At 44.2% G+C, this 19,605-nt stretch overlaps 1 long non-coding RNA gene across 1 annotated transcript; it reads left to right on the forward strand.

Moving 5' to 3' along the window:
• Positions 1-8,282: 8,282 nt before the first annotated feature.
• LOC142856910 (uncharacterized) lies at positions 8,283-9,178 on the forward strand. Its single transcript, XR_012911740.1, has 3 exons — positions 8,283-8,369; positions 8,487-8,649; positions 8,789-9,178. It is a non-coding gene; the product is annotated as an uncharacterized LOC142856910 (long non-coding RNA).
• Positions 9,179-19,605: the final 10,427 nt, after the last annotated feature.

Consider the following 19,605-nt stretch of genomic DNA (forward strand, 5'->3'; position numbering starts at 1 on the left):
GATATCACGGGTCATTTTTTTTAACCAAAGAACCTTGTTTGTGAAGGTCCTTAGTATCTTCACATGATTTCTTTGCTTTGGGAGACATTGTTCTTACAACCAACAAGACATACTGTATCACTAAAGCGGAAAAAAAAAAACACTCAGAAATCAGAATAGAGTCTATTATTGGCATGATTTTTTTATTAAAAAAGAGAGGGGAAATCCATTTATAAACAATAAACACATCATAGAATATCAAAGGGAAACCAAAGTTTCTTATCCATCCAAAGATTATATAAAGATTTTTCCAGACCTGGATAGAAGGAGAAAAAAATCACGGTGGGGGTCTTTGAGAAAGAAGGGCTCTGTGGTCTGCCCCACGCAAGGAAGGCAGCAAGACACCAGGGGGGAGATGAAATGACTGGCTGGTGTTGTAGTTCCAATTTAATGCAGCCCCATGGAGGACGTCCAGGAACAAGAGGAGCTCAGAGGAGTAAAATCTGGGCACCTGCTATGTAGTCTGCTGGTGTGCTGGGCCCTGGGTGGCCCGTTAAGTTTCACCTGCCCCAGCATATTGGCAGAAGCGACAGTGTAACACTTGGTATCCAAGGACACCAGTTGGCCAGAAAAGCCTCATGCCCAGAAGTGAGGGAAGTGTTAGAAGTGACCTTGATTAGACCTGAGGACCTGACAGCAGGGACAGAGATCCAGACGTGGCTCGCTCTCTCTCTCTCTCTCTCTCTCTCTCTCTCTCTCTCTCTCTCCCCCTCCTTCCCTCCCTCCCTCCCCCCTCCCCCTCTCTCTCCTAGTGTCAGCACTATAGAAATCCCTGGAATATAAATGTCACCCCATTGGAACATGCAAGTTGGCAGAATGAGATTTCGAATTGAAATTAAGTTGCCTTTCACAGCTGAGTTTGAGAACCAATATTCTTTCCTGTGGTAGCATTTCCCTGAGGATGAGACAGAGGCAGATACGGAGAATTAGGAGAGGAATAGTCAGAGCAGCTTTCTCTGGGAAGCTCCAGCCTAGACATTTCTATGAAATGGGTAGCGTTCATAAGCACAACCACTAGCTGCTGTTTTCGTGTATAAACTAAGGGTACCCTGAACCTAACAGGTTTTTAGCATATTTTCTGAATAAATGTATAGGGGAATATTCTACTTTAACTTCTAGCCTAAAGATTCTCAGCTTTATCTACCTGCAATAAATTGCTATCAATCTGGCGCAGCACTTTGGTAATCTCAACAATCCAGGGGTGACAGCAAGAGGATCAGGAGTTCAGGGTCATTCTCAGCAAGATCCTGGCCAGCTTGGGGTGAATGAGACGCTGTCTCAGTGGGAAAGAAATTCTCGATATAATGAAGCGACTGGAGCCCACCAGAATTTTCATGTTTGTAGAATTTCATCATGAAGACTAGGCGCGTGAAATCAGCAGAAATGGGATTTTTCTATATTCTGTGTCCACCGTGTAGTGTCATAGATACTTTCATCAATTTCTCTTTGGCTGTCTTTCACATTTTTCTTACCTCTAAAAAAAGATTCACTGGCTTTTATTTTATGTGAATGAGTGTTTATCTGCACGCGTGTGTACTTTGTACATGCCTGGTGCTCTCAGACATCAGAAGAGGGTCCTGGATCCCGGGAACTGGAGTTACAGATGGTTGTGAGCCACCATATGGGCGCTGGGAGCCGAACCCAGGTCCTCAGCAAGAGTAGTGACTGCTCTGAAGCACCCAGTCATCTGTCCAGCGCCTCCTCACACACTCCAAGGTTTGTGTGGATACGGAGTCACAGGAGATATGAGCTTTTATATCTTTTGGGTGGACTTAACATTTTGTCATTAGGTTGTGTGCCCCTTTTTATTGGCAGCACTGAAAATTTATCTTAGTGTTTTTTCCCACTGAACTGGGAGATCAACCGATCAACCCCAGCTTTCCCTTGCTTTGGCTGATCTTTTCCCTTTTCTTTTTTTGATTTTCGAGATAGGGTTTCTCCGTAGCTTTTGGTTCCTGTCCTGGAACTAGCTCTTGTAGACCAGGCTGGCCTCGAACTCACAGAGATCTGCCTGCCTCTGCCTCCCGAGTGCTGGGATTAAAGGCATGCGCCACCACCGCCCGGCTCGATCTTTTTCCTTTTGACTCAGCCATTTTATGTGTTCTCTGTAAACTATAGTCTCCTTAAAAATGTCTATTTTTAAGTTGATGTTTCTTCTAAATAATAAGATTGGAATCACCTCCACTTCCCATGACCACTGATCTTTTCTGTCTTTATTTTGACATAATTTGAAGGATGTTAAGGAGGACATGATGACACACATTTTGCACCTCCATTTCTAATGTCTTGTGCTTTCTTTGTTGTTATTTTGTTTTGAGACAGAGACTCCTTGTGTACCTCTGGCTGTCCTAGAACTCACTACGTAACCAGGCTGGCCTTGAACTCACAGAAATCCACCTGCCTCTGCCTCCTAAGTGCTGGAATTAAAGGTGTGTGCCACAATGCCCTGCTCCATCTTGTGCTTTCTGTGTGTCTTGGAAGGGATGTCCTTGAAGCAATGACTTGTACTATTTACTATGACTATCTTATGCAAACCACTGTTTCTGAATTATTCAGCAAATATAATGACTCTGTGATTATTATTGGTTCCTTAATGTGCATATGGTCTTTCTGCATGTCCAGCTGCAGTAAACATCAAATACTAAGAAATTAACACAAATGTCAAATAATTCGTTACATTATTCATTGTGACCACTAGAGGGAGATCACATGCAACTGTTCTCAAGGTAATTTTCTGTTTTCAATAAAAGTTAAAAAATATTACACAAATACTAAGCATACATTAGAACATGCAAGTACAGCCTCCAAAGAATGAACAAAAGAGTTAATTCAAAATAAATTGGGGCTGGGATGTGGGTCCATGGGTAAAGGCTGTTGCCTGGCAACCCTGACAGTCTGAGTTCCATCATCTCCACAAACCACCTAAGAGGGGAAGGAGAACGGACATGGCAAAGCTCTCCTCTGTGTCCTTCCCCAGCCATATTTGTGTCCTTCCCCAGAACACATGCATGTGTGCATGCGAGCACACACACACACACACACACACACACACACACACCACCATCATAATTAGAAAAGTGAAAGTGTCGAGTATATGCCCCATAAGCAATGCCCTTCAAATGTGAAGGTGTAAATAGACTGAAAGTGGAAAAAACAGAAGAAGACATAACAGAAATTTAAAATCTAGTATCAGGGATAAAGAAGATCATTTTATAAGGGCAAAGGTGACTCAAGAGACTATTGCAATCATAAACATTATACATTTATAACAATCATAAACATTATGCATTAAAATACAGAAGCTCAAGGTGTGTGAAATATGAGGCTGGGCCTGCAGAACAGCTCAATTGGTAGTGTTTGCTGGCCATGTGTGAGCTGGATTCAGTCTCTAGCACTGAATGGTACAGGGGTCTGCAATTCCAGCCTTCAAAAGGTAGAGCCAGGAGGACCAGAATTTCAAGGTCAACCTTGTCTACATAATTGTATATTGAGTTTGTTGCCAGCCTGGGTTACACAAGACCTCTCCCATCTCTGTATCTATAGAGAGACAAATTGCACGTGTGTGATAGCTCAGAATGAATATATTTCTCAGGGCAAATAAACAAACCAATCATCAGAGATTTAAAGATCTCTACCCCAGTTTTGAAAGGCTACTGTCTTAGTATTTTTCTATTGCCGTGATGAGATACCATAACCAAGGTGATTTGTAGAAGAATCAGTTTATTACAGTTTCAGAGAGTGAGACCACCACCATCATGGCAGGGAACCTGACAACAGGTAGCCAGGCATGGCACTGGAACAGTAGCTGAGAGTTTACATCCTTATCTGCAAGTAGAAAGCAGAGAGAGAGAGAGAGAGAGAGAGAGAGAGAGAGAGAGAGAGAGAGAGAAAGAACACTAACTAGGGATGGTGTGGACTTTTGGAACCTTAAAGTCCACCCCCAGTTATATACCTTCTCCAAGGAGCCACACCCCCTAATCCTTCCCAAACAGTTCCACCAACTGGGAACCAAGTATTAAAACATATAGGTCTATGGGACCATTCTCAATCAAATACCACGTTCCATTCCCACACCCTCATAGGCTTGTGGCCATATCATAATGCAAAATGCATTTAGTCCAACGTCAAAAGTCCCCATAGTCTTTCATAGTCTCAAATCAGTGTAAAGGCCCAAGATCCAAAGTATCTTCTGAGACTTAAGGCAATCTCTGAACTGTACACCCTGGAAAGTCAGAAAACAAATTACACACTCCCAACACACAGTGGCACAGACTATACATCACTATTCCAAAAGGGAGGAATGGAGCATAGTGAGGAGATGCTGGACCAAAGCAAGACCAAAACACAGCAGGCCAAAGTGCAAATCCTACAGCTCTATTTCTCATATTAAAGGGCTTAGAAGGCTCTGTCCTTCAGCTTTGCTCATCACAACACACTTCTCCCCCTTGGATTGTTTCCACTCTTTGACTGCAGCTCTCCTTGAAAGTTATCCCATGGCTTGGACACTTCTAACACCTTGGGGTCTCTAACACAATCCAGGCTTCACTGTCACAGAGTTTGAGGCCAGCCTGGGCTACATACTGAGTTCCTGGCCAGTCTGGATAATGAACAATGAAAAATAAAAACACATAAAAACAAAATGAAAAGATAGCAGAGATAGTCAAAAAAAAATAAAACTTCTCTGAGGTCAGTCAAACTGACTGCCAGCCAGAAAGATGATAAAAGAGGAGAGAAGAAATAATGGAGGGAAGGCGACGCCACTGGTCTACAAACGCTACAGGACAATAAAGGAGGTTAAAGAGCAGCTCCTGCCAATCAAACATACACAGAAAGGACAGTTCCATGAAAGGACAATTGAAGCTCATCCAGGAAGAAGCAGGCAGTGTGGCAGTGTGGATAGATCTGCCACAAACCGAACTTGTAATTCAAGACATTCCTATGAAGAAACACGGGGCCTAGATGTGTCCCTGGGAATTCTGCTACACATTTTCTGAGTAATTGGTTCTATACAAAGTCTTTCCAAATGTCAGAGGGGATGTGTCCATGTAAAATACGCACGGTACTTTGAAATAAAAAAATTAGCTCGTTCTGAGTCAAATATGAGTGACCACAGTCCAAGAACACAGATTATTATCCCATTTTATATGATATGTTTACCATAGAAAGGACTACATAATACAAGACCTTTTCTTTTCCTGATGTGAACTCTGTGAGGTGTGTGTGTGTGTACATGAGTACAGAAGCCAGGAGAGTGGAAGGACAGGGGGAAATAGATTTGTTTTAAAATCCCAGAGTGAGACAAACAGCAAACAGCTTAGAGAAGCCGGGGGATGAGGTGTGTGTGGGGGGGACAAGGGAGCAGGCAGGAGCATGCATCTAGAAACTGTGTGGACTATGGAGCCTTGTTTGCTTTATGTTAAGGGCATTTGAGTAATTGACTTTAATCACAAGGACCCATTAGAAGCCCATACCAATTGTGGGACTCAAGCCTGTGGCAATGGTTCCACCACACAGTGTTTTTATTTATTTATTTATTTATTTATTTATTTATTTATTTATTTATTATGTATACAATATTCTGCCTCCATGTGTGCCTGCAGGCCAGAAGAGGGCGCCAGATCTCATTACAGATGGTTGTGAGCCACCATGTGGTTGCTGGGAATTGAACTCAGGACCTTTGGAAGAGCAGGCAATGCTCTTAACCACTGAGCCATTTCTCCAGCCCCACACAGTGTTCTTGAGTCAAAATGGGGGTGCATGAGAAATGAGTGGGGACATCTCTGAACACCCAGATCTCATCTCGGCTAAGCCTGTCTTAGCTGTGTGGATCCGGCAAGGCTGCGACTTCAAGGGAAAGCCCAAAAAAGTGAATGGGTCCCCTAACCTTACTGGCCATGTACTTCAAAAGGGGAACTCTCACAAAAAAGGGGGGGAACTCACTGAAATAGGCTGGTGGAGAGAGTGTGAGGTCATTTTCCAGTCTGCAGCACTGAGCCCGTGGGAGAAACAGACTCCCTCGGTGGGAGACCTCAATATATTAGGAATAATCTAAAGACAAGCTTCTCTGCCAATGTAAATAATTCCAATCAGACCAAATTAGATCAAATAAAATCTTCATGTTTAACCAATGCAGTGGCTGGTAAAGCATGGTGAGGGGTAGAGAGCAAGGAGCCCCGCAAAACCCAGAGACCATGTGTGCCTTCTCTGGGCCACAGCCTAAATAGCCTGTGAAAGTGGTCCTGACCCTGCCTGGGGAGGGGTCGATGTTTGGTGGGCTTTTCTGGAGGTGGAGCTCGGACCAAGGCAACTCCCAGGGGGAGGGGCCTCTAAAGATGGATACCAGGTATTACACTGAACATTAGTAAACTAATTGAGGACTGGAGAGATGGCTCAGCAGTTAAGAGCACTGACTGCTCTTCCAGGGGACTTGTGTTCAATTCCCAGCACCCACATGGCAGCTCAGAGCTGTCTGTGACTCCAGTTCCAGGGGATCTGACACCTTCACACCAATGCACACAAAATAAAGTTAAATAAATTATAAAAAGAAACTAATCAGTGTAACTAATCATGTTAACAAGCAATCACAGCGATCACAGAAAAAGCTTTTGACAAGTTCAGTATTTTATCTCTCTCTGTGTGTGTGTGTGTGTGTCACTTCACGAGTATGAAAGACAAAGGACATCTTTCAGGAAGTGGCTGGTGAGTTCCCCCTTGAACTCAGCTTCTCAAGATTGTAGCCAAGAGCTTTTACCTGCTGAGCTACCCTACCCTGCCAGTCCCCCAGGTATCTTTATAATGCTAATAAAAAACATTCTTATCTAGAAATAAAATGGTAATCCTCATCTAGATAAAGGGTATTTGATAAAAACTGATAGCTAACATTGAGCTGAACAGAAAAGACTAAATGATTTTGCCTAAGACCTGGAGCAAATGCTTTTCATTCTGGTGTTGTGCTTCTAGACAAAGCAATGAGGTGAGGAAAAGACACGTAAATTGGGAAGGTCAAAAAAAAAAAAAAGAATAAAGAAACAAATTTCTCCAGGCCATTTTTGTTTGTTTGTTTTTCTTTTTCTGGTAGAAATTGACAAGTTGCTCATACAATTCACATAGAAAAGGAACATGGAATAATGCTCACATCTTTGGAAAAGCAGCAGAACTTAGTCATGGAGCTAACGAACGCGGGCTGCTTTCAAATCATTCTAAAGCTACAGCACTCAAAATAGAGTGGGACCAAAAACAGAGCCACAGACTCCCGAAAGAGAGACCCTCACACACATATACACAGCAGATTCGACAAAGTTTCAGAGTAATTCACTGGAGATGAGATGAGATCTTCAGGAGACCAGGGGCTCTGGTTATCTACATTTAAGCAAACAACTTGGTTCTGAATTTTACACCATCCAAAAATTAATTTTTATTATATTTTATTATAAAAACATAGACAAATATAAAACCCAAACTATAAAACTTGTGGAAGAAAACACGGAAGGTCTTTATGACCTTGGATTAGTGAGGATATGGCGCCACACCCAGAACACACCCGGGAACGCCAACACCAAAAACCTGATCACCGCGTACTGGCAAGGCTTAGAAGTCGAAGCCTTCACACAGTGCTGGTGGAGACGTAAAATGGTACAGGCACGTTGGAAAGCTATTTGATAGTAACTGCTAATGCCAAGGATCTGTGGACACCACTGAATCTACTCAGATTCAAAACTACACGTCTGTGACGCGCTGCACGGAGAATCCATCCGAGGATAAGCGACTGGTCCAGTCAATCCGCAGTATTAACATTGAGGGAGTGGAGACGGTGAGGGTCACGATGGACAGCCTTCAGAATCCGCAGTTGTCGGGTCACTCGCCAAGCCCAGGCGTCCCTTTGAATTCCCGAGAGAAAACCCATTTGCTTAATATAGAATTGGGATACGTTAAACTTAACTCCTAAGTTTTCTTTCCTTCCTAAGGCCATTTCTGGAGTCCCTGAAGTATTGGGAGGTACACAGGCCACAAATGCCATTGAGCGGGGGCGCGGGGTTTCAGTGCCCGGAAGGCCAGGCTGGCTCCTGCAGCCCCTGTTCTCCTGGAACTTTCATGGGAAACTCAGGCCCTGGCCGGTGCCCCGGGTGGTGGATCTGGCAGGGCATGGCAGGAAGCCAAGGTCCACATCACTCACCCTCCTCCATGGGGCGTTTCCAGGGCTTCAGGAGATGCTGGACTTTTAATTCCTTTGGCCAGTGGCAATGTTCATGACCTAGTGCCTGGGGACCTCCAGCTCCTGAGAAACCCCAGATGAGACTTCAAGGGACGGCTGTGGAGATTTTACCACACAGGTGACTGCTCTGATCTATTGACCAGATGGGAGCCCAGGGGAGACTGAGAAGCTCTGGTTGTGATTAGAATTGTGCGGCGTTCCCCTTCAATCTCATGTACTCCTTCTCACCCTGCAGCTCCAGCTGGGCTCCCTCAGCCCCTGGAAGGGAAGAGATGAACAAGCAGAAAAATGGCTTCAGGCCTGAGCCAAGTTTGTTCCAGAACGCCCCCACCCTCCCACACCCACTAACCCTGGGCACAGCTTTTGACTTCCTCGGGAGGCTCTGTAGAGAGACCCAGGTCAAACTTGGGGGAGGGGAAGGGAAAAGAGCGGGGGAGGGAGGAGGAGTGAGAGAAGATGGTAGAGCGGGGAAGGGAGACGAGAGAGACCAAACTCTATTTCCACAAATTAAAAACACCTTCCGCTTTCTCCACGTAGGCGCTTGCTTGAACCACCTGCACGGACGTGGTGGTATTTCAAGGACTTTGGCTGCCGCAGCTCCTACGGGTCCAAGAGATGTGAAGACTGACTGATGTCAGAGGCCTTTGCCTTCCAGACCTCGGCATGTGACTGCCTTCTTAGCAGGAGGCTCATGGTGGTCACCCTGCTTGTGGCTCAGGCTGCCTGCCCAGCAAGGACACTCAGTACCATATTGATGCAATTAGCTTCTAGATGGAGCTTGCCTGTGTATTTTGCAAACTTAAGGCAATCTCCCCTTTGGCATCAACTCCAATGCCTCACCCGGGCTTCCTGGCTGCTGAGGATCTGAGGCAGTTATCAGAGCGGGTTCATTTCCAGTCGTTCTTCGAGCTGAAGTATTGTATTTCTAAGATGGTTTTTCCTTGATTCAAAGTAAAGTTATTCAAATCATGTGATTGTTCAGCCCTACTTTAGTGTTACCTGTGATGATGTCATCGTGACTAGACATCTCTTCTGTTTCTTAGGATATAGAACAGTATTTGAACTGTGCCTCTTTATGCCGTATTAAGACATGGCAGAATCTATGCCAGGCGGTGGTAGCGCTCGCCTTTAACCCCAGCACTCGGGAGGCAGAGGCAGGCGGATCTCTGGGAGTTCGAGGCCAGCCGGGTCTACAAGAGCTAGTTCCAGGACAGGCTCCAATAAAAGCTACAGAAAAATCCTGTCTTGAAAAACAAAAAAAACCAAAAAAACAAACAACAACAAAAAAAAGAAAGAAAGAAAAAAGAAAACAAAAACAAAACATGGTAGAATCTACTTAATTTTACTGAAACTTCCCAACTGGAATCTTTAATTTTTATCACCAGGGAAAGACTCTAAAGGGGGAAGGGGCTGAACCAGACTCTCCAGCCTGAGCCCCCAGCTCCTGGCTTCCTGTAGGACCTTCTCCCTCTGTTTCCACCATTCCATAGCTGCTTCCTTCTGCTAGCATTCTAGACCAGAGAGGTCAAAAGTCACTTCCTTGGTCCTTCTTTCACTCTTGGAAGCTGGCTAGATTTTTACCCACTTCATGAAAACAGTAAAGAGTAACAAGGAAACAGAATGAGTATAGGAAATCCAAAGTGGGGTTTCTCTTTTTCCTTCCTTCCTTCCTTCCTTCCTTCCTTCCTTCCTTCCTTCCTTCCTTCCTTCCTTTCTTTCTTTGTTTTTTGTTTTGTTTCAAGATGGTTTCTCTGTGTAATAGTTCTGGCTGTCATGGAACTCTCTCTGCAGAGCAAGCTGGCCTCAAACTCACAGAGATCTGCCTGCCTCTGCCTCCCGAGTGCTGGGGTTAAAGGCATGTGCCACCACCACCTGGTCCCTCATAACTGTAATTTGCTACTGCTATGAATCAGAATGTAAATATTTTTGAAAATAGAGATTTGCCATAGTGGTCAAAACCTACCGGTTCAGAAGCACTGCTCTGGGGAGCTCTGTGTCTCCTTAATAAGCGTTTGTTGCCTACCTGTGTCTGCTCTGACATCTTCACGACTCTCATGTGGAACTCTCTGGGTGTGTGAACAGGTCACAACTTTCCCCAGCCCCGCCAATGTCATCAGTCAGCAGCTGAAGCCTAAGCAAAGATTTCCCCACTTCTCGGCAGCCGGGCGTGTTTGACAAGCACCTTGATGCATGCATTTCTTTTGTTTTGTGACTCTAAGGTCTCCAGAAACCATTTCTGCACTGGAACATGGTCTTTGTTCTTGGCTCAGTCTTGACTTGGTGGGAGTCCTGAGTTGGAGAAATGAGAGGAAGTCTGTGTAGCCCAGGCTGGTCTCAGTCACTCTATGTAGCCAAGGATGACCTTGAAGTTCTGCTCTTCCTTCCTCTAATTTTGGGGTGCTGGGATTGCAGGCATATGCCACCATACTTAGTTTACGTGGTACTAAGGGCCCAACCCAGGGCTTCACGCTTGCTCGGTAAGCATTCTACCAACAGAGCTACATCCCCAGCCCACGGGATTCTTAAGAAGAAATGTATAGACCCAAGCAAAGGTTTATGTGGAACACTGGTAAAGTAGCAGGTACAGCTGGGATTAATTATTTGGATTTGCTGAGAAACTTCCAGGAAGGCAATGATGAAAGGACCAGGGGCAAATCCTTACACACTCGTGCCCTGCTCCTTTGGGTTGGCCATTGACATTCTTATAGGTTTCAGAGCCCCTCCAGTGTGCCCTGACGGGCTTCCAAACAAGCTGGGCTCCTTGGATGCCTCATCTCTGGGCTGCTCTCCCTGAGGACCCTACATCAACACACAGCAAGCATCTGAGCCTCAGGTGTCCATCAAAGGTGGTCTTCGGGAGAGTAGGTGACCCAGGAATGGACCTACCCTGTGCTGGTAAGTTAGCATCATTAATAAAACTATTTTTCTAAGAACCATCCTGCCTTCCCTAGTGGAGGGGGGTTACCCCAGTGCACGGAGGCTCAGAGTACCAGTGTGGTGTGACTCACATCCCCCTGAATAACTTCAGCAGCTCCTCAAGTGCCAGGCTCTATTTTTAGCTCCAGCCTTCTGGAGCATTTGACCTTTTGCCTAGATAGGGGACCTTACTGTGGACTGTAAACTCCAGCCTGCCCTGTCCATGACACAGGGATGTATATTAAATTGTGCCCACTTTGGGACACTTGCAATGCAGAGGGGTTATTTAGGATGAAGCAAAATTGCTCATGGACAAACACACATATGCACTCGTGTGTGTTTGAGCACACATACACACAAAAAATGTTGGTAACCTTACCTTCCATGTCTCTGAATTATGATTTTTGCTTTTTATCTCTTCTGCCACCTACTGTAAGAAGTTGGCATAACCATTTCTAAAAATATTTTTAAACTCCAGGCAAGTATCTTCTTACTTAAATATTAATCTCACTCGTTTCAGAATAGCAAAAAGCTTGCAAATAGTCTTCAGGAATAAAACTATTTTAAATAAAAAGAAATGTCATACAGTCATTAAAAATTATTACCAATAAGTATATCTTCTTAATAAAATTGTTTTGTACTGTGTTTACTATTGTTATAACTGAGCACTTGAGACTGGGTCATTTATAGGGATAAATTTATTTCCTTCCATTCTAGAAGCTGAAATCTCTTCAGCACAGGCCATCATATGGTGAGGGACTCATGAGGATGGGTTAAGCATTTATGACTGACAGGTGCCAATATCTTGTCATAGTGGAACATCCCTCGGTTGCTCACCCCCAGCTGGTCCAGGGAGAGGTTGGTCTTTAGAACAAGACTAGGCTGCTGCTAATGTTCACTACTATAGAATTACTTTTGTGTAGGAAGAAGCCTGCCTTTCCCACCTGTACCGCAGAGCATAGGATTCAGGACTATGTCCTGGTCACTCGCCTCTTTCTCAATAACTTTGCATTTCCCCAGTGTCGGTGATGAGGCTAGTCCACTCATGAGTCAGAGCCTTACAGCTCCATCGTCTTCCAAGGATCGCCTCCCCAGCTGCCATTAACAACTAGTGAAAAGGTATAGCGCAACAGCTGTTCTACGCACTACACTACAGTTCACAAGCTGGGCAAGAGTCTGAAGATTGAAACACACACATACACACAGAGACAGAGACATGAATCATCCGTGAAACAAGAACACCAAAAATGCCCCCTTTATTGTGATCCAGGGCAGCTTTTACAGGCTTTCCTTGACCAATGGCCATGCCCTAACCCTCAGCTGCAAGCCCACCAGAAACCACTCTCCTGCCATCAGGAACTCCTGAGGGTCTCGTGCTCAGAGTATCTGCAAGCACAGGAAAACAAGCTGTTTACTCTGGCAGGCAGGGGTGGGGAAGCGTCACAGGAAATTCAGGGTCTGGGGGTCCATAGTCCCCAACAAAAAGGCAGGAGTCTAAACCAGGACCTGTGTCTTTGTCTGTGCCCGTCTCCCGGCCGCGCTGCAGCGGCTGCCCGTGTGTGCTCCTTCACCAGGAATGCCCCCTTCAGTCAGCTCTATACTGAAGCTCGGGGCCGGGGGGGCGGGTCTTCCTACTTTAAACTATGTATATTTAAAGGTTTGTTTATTTAGTATTTCAGGTGTCTGTGCCCAAGTGTGTGTCTGTGCACCACGTGTGTCCAGGTGCCGTAAAAGGCAGAAAGGGGCATCTGATCCCCTGGAACTGAAGTTACCGGCTGTGGTTTACCACCTTCTGTGGGTGCGGGGAACTTAATCTTGTCCCTCTGTGAGAGCAGCAAGGGTTCCCAACCATGGAGTCATCTCTCCAGCCCCTGACTGTGAGCCAATCTGCTCCATTCTTATGGTCCACGATGGCCTGTTGCCAACAGATTCCAGAGCCCTTGTAGTGCCCACGCCCCACCCCGTGACCCTCCTGGGCACTTCACCTCTGCCATCCTCTTCTTCCTGCTCACCCTCACCTGCATCCCTGAACCTTCCTCCCCCAGGGCCGTTTTCTCACTGCAACTGCAAAGTAACTAAGTCAGCGGTTCTATGTTTTCATCACTTATATTGCTCGTCTCACTTCTGTGTCTTAGAAATGTCCTCGCGTGTGTCCACAGCTCCAGCGTCACCCCTGTGCTGATGACGCTCAGACTTCTTTGTCTTTAGATCCATATTCGTGCACTGCAAGCTCCGTAACAGTTACTGTGCTCCAAACTTCCTCTACCTCCTGTCCCACCTGCCTCTCGGTTTGTGTCCAAAGCAGCAAGCTAAGAGCTCTCCCGGTTCTCCACTCACGCTTCCCGTATCACTCAGTAAGCCACCAGAGTAGTATAAAAACTCTTTCTATCACTGGGTGGCTCTCTGTGAGTTCAAGGCCAGCCTAGTCTACAGAGTGAGTTCCAGGACAGGCTCCAAAGCTAAACAGAGATACCCTGTCTTGAAAAAACAAAACCAACCAAACGAAAAAACAACAAAAACAAACAAAAAAAAAACCCCTTTCTATTGTCTCTTTCTTCTCCTTTTGATCCCACACTCTTTTTACTTGTCTAGACGACAAACATACCCTCTTAGTTGGCCACTCTGTGTCTGGTCTGCCCTCTTCATCATGGACACTGCACACTGCTGGATCCTTCTAAACTATAAGTGTGACCATTGTTAGTTTCCTGATCAAAATCTGTAATACCCCATTGATTTAAGAATACTTTTTCAAAGATTTATTTATTTTATTTGTTTGGGTGTTTTGCCTGCATGTGTGTGTCTGGTGCCCTGGGAAGTCAGAAGGAAATGTCAAACCTCCTAGAACTGGAGTCGTGGATTTGAGCCACCTTGTGGGTAGTATTGGCAACCAAACCCGGGTTCTCTTCACAAGAAACATGTGTTCCTAACTGCTGAGCCATATCTCCAGCCCCAACTTAAGAACAAATTCAGTGACTTATGGCTTAGTATGCCAGGCCTTGCCTCTCTTTCTCTCTTTCTTTCCCTCCCTTCCTCTCTTCCCCTTCTTCCTCCTTTCCTGCCTTTCTCTCTCCCCATCTTCCTCCCCCATTACTTCATCCTTCCTCTACCACCTTTCTTTCTTATATGTAACATATGGAAGCCTTTTCTCTCCTTCAACCGTGTGGGTTCTAGGAACTGAATTCAGAACCTTAGACATGTTGGCAGCCATCAACTAATCCATGCTATTTGCTTTTGAAGCTGACCTACACCCTAAAAGTTTGATTACAGGTTATATTCTTATGCACACACCATTGTTTTGTATTTAAAAAAAAATCAGGTTTTAAAGCATTACCTATAATAATAGAAGTGGAAAAATACCCCTCACGGTCATATAAGAGATTTCATTGAATTCAAATTATGGTATTTCCCTTTAAAAAGTCAAGTTTCCAACCACTGGAAAAACAGATACAAGCCACTGTATGTGCTTTTACTCCCGAGACATGAAATTACATATTTCGTGTTACTTTCCCGGGTTTTGTAACAAGAGAAGAATTAGCCCTGTCTCTATGGTAACTGGAGTTGGAATCGAACCCATAATTTATTTTAATTTGATCTTCTCTCACCAGGCAATTTTCAAGGAAGCATCAAGGTAAATGTTCTGGTTTTGTCCTTTTTTTTTTAAAAAAAAATATTACTTTTATCTTATGGGTATATGTTTCTTAACATGTGTGTGCAGGATCTGAGGAGGCCCGAAGAGAATATTGGATGCCCTGGACTTGGAGTTGCAGGCAGGTGTGAGCTGCCTTGTGTGGGTGCTGCTAACTGAGCCGGGCCCCTCTAGAAGAACAAGTGCCCCCTAACTGCCGAGCTGCTTCTCCAGCCTCTCCAGCTTCATTTTATCGTTTGTTTCTACATTGGTTCCTTGCTCCTCTTTGAGGAATTGCAAAGCCAATTTTTATTTACAGTACCAGAGACACTGAAAATCTTTTGGTACAGAGACATAATACTGAGAAATAACTTTAATTAACACCTCCATAAAGGGATGGAAAGTTCTGGAACTGATCAAAGCATGGTGTGTATGCTAGCAATAACCCTGACAGGTTTTAGTCCTGAGGGCTGGTCAGGTGGACTTGTCTCTATGCTTGGATGAAGGAACCCTGAGCAGGGTGGACCTTGGGGCTTGGGATTGGTCTCTAACATCCCAAAGTCACGGCTGCCTTGGCTCTAAGCACAGGCTGGAAACTACTGGCCAAGCACACACCTTTAGCCCAAGCTCACCATGCACTGGGTCAAGTTTATTCCTAGGGCCACATCTGTCTGGCAACAGAGACTTTATTGAGCTGTATACCAGCTACAAGTAACTTGTTTCCAGAACTTTTAAATTAAGATATTTAATGTTTACAGGAAACAAGTGAAGGTCGGGAAGCTGCGTTTTGGAAAGCTCTCTCCCTCTGCCTACTCAAGTTGTCAAAAACACAGCAGTAGAAAACACGAATGCTGAAATTATTCACCCGAAAAACAGGAATATTTCTGAAAAATTATCTTGTAACTTGAATCAAATGTTGAATGATTTGGGGAAAGTTAGAAGCACAGTTATTGGAATTGCTATAACAAGCCCCCTCCCCCTCCCTTCCCCCTTCCTTCTCAGTTGGGCAGAAGCACTGGCAAGAGAAAACTTCTCCAGTCAGCAGGAATCTTGAACAGGTAATATGAATTCGCATATATGATTTTTTCAGTTGAGTACAATGAATATGGAATCTTTGATGGTGTCATGTTTTTGAAGTCCACATACATAGATCAAACTTCTCTCTCCCCACATAAAAGAACATAATACGGTTGTTTAGAATGTCTGCTTGCTAAAGGGTCTTCTTAAGAATTACTAAGCCTGGCGGTGGTGGCGCACACCTTTAATCCCAGCACTTGGAAGGCAGAGACAGGCGGATCTCTATGAGTTCGAGACCAGCCTGGTCTACAAGAGCTAGTTCCAGGACAGGCTCCAAAGCCACAGAGAAACCCTGTCTCGAAAAAAAAAAGAAATACTAAAATTGGGAGCTGGGGAATTGGCTTGGTGGTTAAGCACACTTGGTGCTCTTGCAGAGGACCTGGGTTCAAATCCCTGCATTGACACCACATAGCTCACAACCGTGTGCAACTCCAACTCTAGGGGGATCCTGTGCCCTCTCCTGACCTCCTTGACCTCCATGGAACCACTCATGCACAAAATATAATAAATCAAAAAATTAATTACTGACATTGGTGAATCTGAGATGGGAGATTTTAACTATTATTTCACCCAGTTTAAAAAGAACAAGCTATCAATAAGAATTTTCAGAATATTACGTGGCACCATTTCCTCCTTCCTTTATCCATATGACTGCTTCCTGCTGATTCATGTACTGTACTTGGTTGGTCATCATCACGGTGGGAGCCAACCATATTATTCTTCTCTAGCGAGCATGAAAACCTCACAGCCACTAGGTGGCAGTGTGCGCTTGGTTCAGACTGAGCTTTGCAAGGACGGACCGCATATGATTGCCCAGCCTGTGAGTAACCTTTAAATCTGCTCTCGCACTCTTAAAACCATCTTGAAACCCGAGCAACACTCACCAACGTCAAAGTTTATTTATAAAATTATTCAATGAGTTTAGATGAGTGAAGAGATGCTATAACTGTTGCCACCTGGAACACACTGAGGTCCTTTTAAAGTTACAACACTTAAAACATAACCCTAATGGAATGCGAAATATCTGCAGGGCTCTGACACCCACGATCATCTCTTTAAAAACATTTTCACGGCAAGGGTTCACAGATGGCTCAGCAGCTGGAGAAGGCGTTTGCTGGGAAAGCCTGACAACCGCCACTCAATCCTGGAACCGGCATAAAGGTGAAGCAAAAAGGAACTCCACAAAGATGGCCTCTGACTTCCGCGCATGCTCATCAATTTCTACGTAGACACACTTCAAATAATTTTGAAAAACAAATTAAAAATAATTTAATCCTTTCTAGTTGAATACTCCCTTTCTCTTTCAAATTCTATCTCCCCAAATTATATACCAATATAAGACATTTTTTGTTTAAAAGACTATACTTTCTATATTATACTTCTCTGACCCCACAGAATACGGAGAGATGGAATGGAATGTTTTCTATTTCTTGTGACCCTAAGATGCTGCCTCTGCTTTTCCTCCCATGGTATAGTTCACCTGACATCCTGAACGCATTATGTCTTTCCTAAATGGTCATAGGGAAATGTGCAATTAATTGGAAATGCATCATGAGATGCTTCATTTTAGAGAGTTTGGGGTTTTGATCCTCCCTTTTGGGGAGCCCTGGCCTTTCTTCTCCCAGGCCATGGCCATAGTGAGATTCTGAATGAGAAAGAAATCTGTCTTTCCTTTGGTAAGTAGAAGAGAATGAAACAGGAGTGGAGATTCAGTAGAAGGCATGCTTGTTAATTTTAACATGATACAGGTAGACTAATTTCAGGAAAAATGTGTATTTAAGTTCAATATTTAGACATCAATTTCCTTAGACGGGGGTGAGATGGCTTTGGCAATGCCTGGAAACAGTTTGGGTCCAGGCAGCTGGGGGCCGGGAGCTGGCATCTGGTAGGCAGGGCACAGGGATCAGTTAGACTGCTCTGTTCCTAAACCAACACAGCTGAGCTCCTGAAGCCCGCTGAGCGAGTGCGGAGTAAATGCTTATGGAAAGAAAGGAAAAAGAAAGGGAGAGAAAGAATCACACAGCTGACTGTGGAGAGAGACAGGAAGCGTCTGAGACGCTTGTGATCACGTTTGCCCGACGCTATGGATAACAGTTCCGTGGTTATCGCTGTGGGTTCAATCCCCAGCCCCCTTTCAAACAGACAAACAAACAAACAAACACACAAACAGAGAGGGATAGACAGAAAGACACAAAGAAAACCTCCCTGAAATCTTTAGAGTGTTTTCCCTGGTTTTGGAGTTTATTACATCTTTTCAACCAAAAGAAGAAATCTTAGGACTAGAGCTAAAAATTTATAAATTTTTGTAGTAGACACATATTTTTAATTAATTTAAAAAAAATAAAGAGAAAATGGCTCATAATTATACCACTTAAATGATATACATAGAGAAGAGTGAGCAGAAACCTGTTTTATATAATCCCACTTTGCCTAGAGAATGTCAGCTTAAAATAGCATTATTTTATTTTTTCAAAGTTTGTATAATGGTCCCATTTATGTAACAATAACAACAACAACAACAATAATTAATACAGACTCCAAAATTGCCTGCTCTGTTTGTGTGTTTTGAGATCAGGTCTTACTGAGTCACCCTGACTGGCCTAGAACTCACTATGTAGCTCCGGCTGGATTTGAATTACTCAAATTTGTAGTGATTCTTGGAATTAAAGGTGTGAGCCATCATTCTCAGCTAAGAGATTCTTTCCTGATATTTAAAGCCCGTAATCCTAGCACTCTGGAGGCTGAGGCAGAAAGACTGTAAGTTTGAGACCAACCCAGGCTGCATAGACTCTAGTGTATAAGAAACGTTCTGGAGATAGAGCTTAGTGATAGAGAACTTGCCAAACTCGAATAAGACCTTGGCTTCAACCTGCAGCACTGGAGGAAAAAGAGAAAGAAAGAAAGAAAGAAAGAAAGAAAGAAAGAAAGAAAGAAAGAAAGAAAGAAAGAAAGAAAGGAAGGAAGGAAGGAAGAAAGGAAGGAAAGGAAAGAAGAAAGAAAAAGACAAGGAATAAGGGAGGGAGGGAGGGAGGAAGGGAGGGAGGGAGGGAGGGACGAAGAGAAAGGAAAACAAAGGCAAAAAACTCCCCACAAAACTAGGTATTCCAGTGAGTATATATGTGAGTATGTATGTGTTTCAGTGAGTATGTATGTGAGTATGTATGTGTTCCAGTGAGTATGTGTTCCAGTGAGTATGTATGTGAATATGTATATATTCCAGTGAGTATGTATGTGTTCCAGTGAGTATGTATGTGTGGATATGTATGCAGACACACTACATGTGTGTTCTCAGTCATGAAAGATCTCCATTGGGCTATATAATTTCCTAAGCTTTAGAACAAACTCTGAGATAGTTTTGGCAACTGCCAAGTCAGAGGGAGCACAGGCTTGCACAAGATCACCTGTTTGTTGACACCAATCGCAAGTTTGGGAGCAGTGGTGTTGGTTCCCAAAAACCCTCAGAAATTCACCTATGGGATTCCAGAACTCCATCTGTAGGTGCATAATTATATTTATCACAGGCCAAGGAGACAAATTAAAATCAGACCAGGGGAGAAATGCACTGGATAAAACACACTGGTAGGAAAAAATTAAACTCAGCTTGGAGTCTAGATACCCTGCTTCTCGGCTTCTGTTTACAGCAAACCACATGGGCTGTTGCCAAGCAGGGATGCTCAACTGAGCCTGGGAGCTCAGAGTTCTAAACCGGCTTCATCACGTAGATGACTGACTATTC

This window comes from Microtus pennsylvanicus, chromosome 9, assembly GCF_037038515.1.
Source record: "Microtus pennsylvanicus isolate mMicPen1 chromosome 9, mMicPen1.hap1, whole genome shotgun sequence".
NCBI lineage: Eukaryota > Metazoa > Chordata > Mammalia > Rodentia > Cricetidae > Microtus > Microtus pennsylvanicus.